The sequence below is a fragment of the Anolis carolinensis genome, chromosome 4 (genome assembly GCF_035594765.1).
Source record: "Anolis carolinensis isolate JA03-04 chromosome 4, rAnoCar3.1.pri, whole genome shotgun sequence".
In the NCBI taxonomy this organism is placed as follows: domain Eukaryota; kingdom Metazoa; phylum Chordata; class Lepidosauria; order Squamata; family Dactyloidae; genus Anolis; species Anolis carolinensis.
In genome coordinates, this window is record NC_085844.1 from 226,513,278 (window position 1) to 226,519,506 (window position 6,229).

The window sequence follows — 6,229 nt, forward strand, 5'->3', positions numbered from 1 at the left end:
CCATGGCTCCGGAGGGCGAATGTCTGCCTTCTCTCTTCAGTCGGGTTTGTCCATCCGACTGATTGCTGACTGCTCTGCTGACTGCTCTTCTTGCCGCTCTCCTTGCCGTCGGTCCCGTCGGGGCTGAATGAATGGCTTTGCAAGCGCTGCCTTCCTCTCGTTTGCAGGCGCAGTCTGCCGGATCCGCCGCTACGGAGCCCCCTCCCTCCCCTCCCTCCCCTCCCTCCCCTTCTCGACTGTGGGGAGCAGCGGGGTCCTAGCGCCCCCTTCGGCGTGACAGGGCAGAGGGGGCGCGAGGGGGGCGAAAGCGAAGCGGCCCCGCGGATTCTGGCACAAGCCGCTTTTCCCTCGGGCAGCCTCCAGTTGTACCCTTGGGTGCATCTACACCAGGCATGGGCAAACTTGGGCCCTCCAGGTGTAGGGCCGTAGGCTGTTAGGAATTGTGGGAGTTGAAATCCAAAACACCTGGAGGGCCCAGGTTTGCCTGTGCCTCATCTACACAGTAGAATTAAACGTATACAATGTTGAAAGCAATTTGATTAAAAGACAAGTATGAAATAAATGTTTAAAAGGCTGACAAAAATAATGTAACTAATACAATCATTTATTTATTTATTTATTTATTTCCAGCATTTATATCCCGCCCTTCTCACCCGAAGGGACTCAGGGCGGCTTACAACAATTGGCAAAATTCAATGCCTACAACATAATTATAAATCAAAAACAGTACATACAATCAATTAAAAATGATTAAAATACAATATAAAAATTTAAAACATCATTATATCCATTCGTCCAAAAAACCTCATGCTTTAGCCTTAAATCAGACCATGTCGACTTTGCCATTTATTCATTAAAAGCCTGAGCACATAACCATGTTTTTTACAGCTTTTCTGAAGCCCAGGAGAGTTGGGGCTTGTTGAATATCTCTGGGGAGGGTGTTCTACAGCCGGGGAGCCACCACCGAGAAGGCCCTGTCCCTCGTTCCCACCAGCCGCACTTGCAAAGCAGGTGGGACTGAGAGCAGGGCCTCACCAGATGATCTTAGGGATCTTGCTGGCTCATAGGAGGAGATATGTTCAGACAAGTAGATTGGGCCAGAACCGTTTGGGGCTTTATAGGTCAAGACCATTATAGGTCAATTCTCCATTGACAAGCAAATGGTACATATACACTGTAGAATTAATGCAGTTTGAAAGCACTTTAACAGTCATAGCTTAATAATACTATGGTATAATGGAAGTGCTCTATTGTAAAAACTCTAAAGGCCTTGTAAAACTACACAGTCTTTAGCATTCCCTGCCAAAGAATTCTGGTGCATCGCCAAACCACAATTCTCAGGATTCCATAGCTTTGAACTAAGACAGTTAAAGTAGTGTCAAACTGCATTAATTCTATAAATGGTACATTTACTACTGTGGAAGTTGTTAAAATGGCTTAACTGGCTTATTGGCATGCTTCCTTGGGGAGAGTCTGGCAACATAACTTTTTGGATACAACTCCCCAAAGGTAAGGATTGTGTTAAACTAAACCACATTTTCTGCTCTCAGCAATGAACCTGGGGGTGGGGAGAAGCAGGAGATAAATATAATAGAACATGGGTTATCGCAAAGTTAATTTATTCTCTTCCCCTTTACATTCAATGCATTATATGACTTCAGTGTGTACAACCAAAGCTAGGTCTTCGGATTGAAGGACTGCCATTGGGTGGTGGGGGTGGTGAATGTCCCCAATTGTTCATTAACAGTCAAAACCACAGGTTCTGAGTGCAATGATAAACTTTTCCCGTGAAGTTTCAGAAATGCTCTTTTTACAATTGATTTTGTGCTATTGATTTTACTGTCACTTGCTGCTTAGAAAGTTGACATTAAAACCAAGGCAAATTGCCATAAAATTACATTATGCTTTAGAGCACACATTATATATAATAATAGAATTGTAGAGTTGGAAGGGCCATCCAGTCTAACTTCCTGCAATGCAGAAACATGGCAGGGAGTACTCCTGATATATGACTCTCCAGCTTCTGTTAAAAAAAAAAAAAAAAAAACAAAGAAGGCTAGTCTACCACACTGCTGAACTGCTTTTACCATCAAGAAATTATTCCTAATGTTTGGGTGGAATTTCTTCTCCAGCAATTTGAATCCATTGCTCCATAGCAGCAGAAAACAAGCTTGTAATATCCTTGCAAATATTTAAATGTTTCAATGTTTAAACATGGCTATCATTTCTCCATGGAGCCCCTGGTGGTGCAGCAGATTAAACTGCTGAGTTGCTGAATTTGCTTTTCGAAAGGTTGGTGGTTCGAATCCGGAAAGAGGTGTGAGCTTTCTCTATTAGCCCCAGCTTCTGATGGAAATAATATACTGAACAAGATATGGGTACCTGATATGTTCATTAAAGAATGAATCATATGAAGATGGTCCTCCAGATTTAGAAAGTGAAGTAGATGTTTGACAAAGACAGGAGCTTCCATAGACAAAGGCGTGAGACTCCTAAAACAAAAGGTGATGATCTTGGGCAATCAAAGGTTGGGTTGTCAATAAAGAGATTTAACAAATGTACATATTCTGAGCCTCTGTTTCCATGGTCAGCAATCTCTCAGCCTCAAGGGGACCATTTAGCTAGACAAATAATCCAAGGTTTATCTGAGGTGACACGGGAAGCTATCTATCTCTGCATACATGAGCAATGGATTTTTGATTATTGCCTGGCTGGGAAACAGCAAGAGGAATTTGCCCAACCTTCCTGCCCAGAAAATCTCTCTGTGGGATTATAGAGATGCTACTGTCTCTTGTTACATTTTATAAAGACGTTTATACATTCTATATACATGGAAAAATACAATTTACACAGTAAGTCAGGGAAGAATAGATACAATTTATTAAAGGTTTGGAACAATAAATTCTTTATGGGGATGTAACTGCCATCAGTCCATTTCCAATCTCCACTGCTTCAAATCAGCAAAAGTTTGAAAACGGATTTCAAATTTTTTTGATAAGCAATGATTTTTTGGAGGGAGGGGGCCATCATGGCTTTATAGCTTGGCCATTAAATAGTGTTTTTAAAACAAACAAAAAAAAAAGAAATAAATCCTTGCAGTCCTTTCTTAATTGAAAACAGTACCAGCATGAAAATTAAATTAGAAATTCATTTTTGTCACAAAATGGCAATGATATGCGACCATCTAAATCATCCAAGGTAAATGAAATGGAAAACACCACAGATTCATTGTTCTTTATTGCTTTTCTTTTGAATGTTACAAGGATAAAAGGATTTTTGAGTCTTTTCCTTTGTTTGACTTAAACAGATATAATTGGTTTTCATAATCCAACTTTGAATGTGCATACAACTTCACACCAACTGTCATTTATACTGATTGAATTCAAGGTTGAAAACCATTTGCAGCAATTTGACTTTTGAGTTTCCTATTCTTCTCAATTTTTCTTTTAGCTGACCATAGAGGACACAGGTGTTCTCAACAAATGAGGAAATGCTAACAAGAGCTATCTGTACCATTTGGCAAAGTGATGCCATGCCTTTTGTTTGCTATACAACCTTTCTGGGGCCATTTCAACTGAGAGGAGAGATGAAATGATGACGTGAGCATCAAGGCTCTTCATCTTCATCTTTCCATCCCATAGTTCCTTAATCCCATGTGATAGCCCAAAGGATATACCTTGCAATGCCAATGTTCCCACATGGACCAAAAGGAAAGGGTAGAGGCCTTTGGGCTTGACAAGCCTTGTCAACCTCTCTGTTCAGTCTTGGGGTTTTGCTCCTGGGAGACAGTGGACCTCTCAAGTCATCCTCTCAGGTCTGCAAACCACTGCTTCCATATTCCATAGCAGGGAGTCCCATACCATCACTATACATCTTCTTGGAGGTATGGCAGGGGCATTCCATATGTTAATTCTTTCAAAGGTGAGTGTTCCTGGACCTTGAACCAATGCCTGGCAGCTGTAATGGACTGGATGAGGGCTAACAAGTTGAAGCTTAATCCTGACAAGAAGGAGGTTCTCGTGGTCAGTCATGAGGCCTATCGGGGTATTGGGTGGCAACCTGTGCTTGACAGGGTTACACTCCCCCTGAGGACACTCTGCAGTTTGGGGGTCCTCCTGGACTAAGCGCTGACACTTGATGCCCAAGTGTCACCAGTGGCCAGGAGGACCTTTGCACAGTTAAAGCTTGTACGCCAGCTGTGGCCATACTTTGAGAAACCTGACTTGGTCATATCCAGCTTGATTATTGCAATGCACTCTATGTAGGGCTGCCTTTGAAGATGGCTCAGAAACTGCAACTAGTCCAAAGGTTGGCAGCTAGGTTTCTAACTGAAGCTAATTATAGGGAACATACAACACCCCTATTAAAGCAGTTGCACTGGCTGCCGATAAGTTTTCGGTCCCAATTCAAGGTGCAGGTTTTGACCTACAAAGCCCTAAACAGTTCAGGCCCTACCTATATTCAAGATCACATCTCCCCCTGTGAACTGGCATGGGCTCTAAGATCTGCCGGGGAGGCTCTCCTCTCACTTCCACCACCGTCACAAGCATGGTTGGTGGCAACAAGGGAGAGGGCCTTCTCAGTGGTGGCCCCCCATCTCTGGAACACTCTTCCCAGAGAAATTAGGCAAGCACCCACAATGTCCTCCTTTTGTGGGGACTTGAAAGCTTGGATGTTCCAGCAAATTTTTGAGAATGATTATTCCCTAGGTCCAGTCTCTAGTTAATCCAGATAGAACTTTGTCCTGCATTTTATCCACTTCCCTGGCCCTATGATACATTGTTTCACTATCCGTGGCCCAGCCCTTTTATAGTTGGCCATGTTCATCTTATAATCCTGGCCACTCATTTGTTGAACTCTTTACTCATGGAGCTACAATAGGATGGGTTTTTAAATGTTTTATTTTTACTTTTAGTGTGTTTTAACGAGGTAATTATGTTGTATTATATTGTTGAATGTGTCTATTTTGTTTATTGTTTGTATGGTTTCTTTTCAGCAATTGAATGTTTGCTTTACATGTTGGAACCCCCCTGAATCACTTCAGGGAGATAGAGCGGTATACAAATAAAGATGATGATGATGATTATGATGATGATGATGATTGTGGTATCTAATGCTTGGGATACTCAAAATCCATTTACAGTTTTGTTAGTTGTGGGATTATTAGATATGGGGGCCCTTCAGTCACCAAAAACATGTAACTATTACTCATGAAAGCCTTTAAAGTGATTTTTCTCTCCTTCACCCACCTTTCCCCGCTTTGAGAAACACATTCTTAGACAAAAGATTTAAGGGTTGGGCTGATTCCATTCTCTTTATTTCATTTTTATATTATTCTCTTCAAATGTGAATCATGCCATTGGGAATCGTTTCCACTGACCTTTGCTGGTGAGAGGAGCACTCGGCCTTTCTGTTTACATGCCAGAAAAGTTCAGTGGTAATTGAAAAGACTATCTTACTACTTGCCTTTCTGCCTCTGAGTGCTGGATGTTTTTAGCCTCTTTTTCTACCACTGAATGGGCATAGAGAGATGAGACACATTTCAGAAGCTTGCTTCCATTTTTAAGAACAATTTCCTTAGGCACATAATGTGTTTACAAAAAGGAATTGCTATCAGGGCTCATCAAAACCCAAGTGGAAGTGAAAAGGGCAAAGGAGGAAAAGAGATTGGTTGCAATTATATGTTTGAACATGTTCTTAGGAATGCATTATTTAACAGAATGGCCACACAAACATTTTTTCCTCCTAAACACACTGGAGGTATTTGAAATACAACATTATTTCAGAACTTTCAATTTAGGAGTTCATGTCCAATCAGGTGCATTCATCCCTTGGCAATGCAAATGACTGAGAAACTGTCTGTTGGATTATGGCACTGTGATCCAAAATTATATTAGAAGTGTCAATATTGAACTGACTGAGACTTATCTTAGAATAATTAATATTGATAGTATTGGTTCCATGCATGCTTACAATTTTAAAAAATATTATGAAGTATTTCTAATGAATGGTGTTTAGACATTTACGCAGGTTGTACAGCATGGGTGGAAATCCCACTGCTCTGCAGGTGCTGTTGAACTGAACTTCTGGCAATATTACTAGTGATGATAAATGCTGAAAGCTGCAGGCCAACATCTGAAGTCAGCATCATTCCCATCTCACTCTAGAACAGAGGGTCTGCTGATGAGTTTACAGTCTAAAATTCAACACAGAGAGAGAACAGGGAAAG

At 41.4% G+C, this 6,229-nt stretch overlaps 1 protein-coding gene across 2 annotated transcripts in view; it reads right to left on the reverse strand.

Moving 5' to 3' along the window:
* Positions 1–194, reverse strand: part of LOC100562947 (thyrotropin-releasing hormone receptor) — a 41,524-nt gene extending 41,330 nt beyond the window's left edge. For both annotated transcript variants that reach the window (XM_003220637.4, XM_016993434.2), the window contains exon 1: positions 2–194. The gene's annotated coding sequence lies outside the window, so the exon portion shown is untranslated. The remainder of the gene's footprint in view (position 1) is intronic.
* Positions 195–6,229: the final 6,035 nt, after the last annotated feature.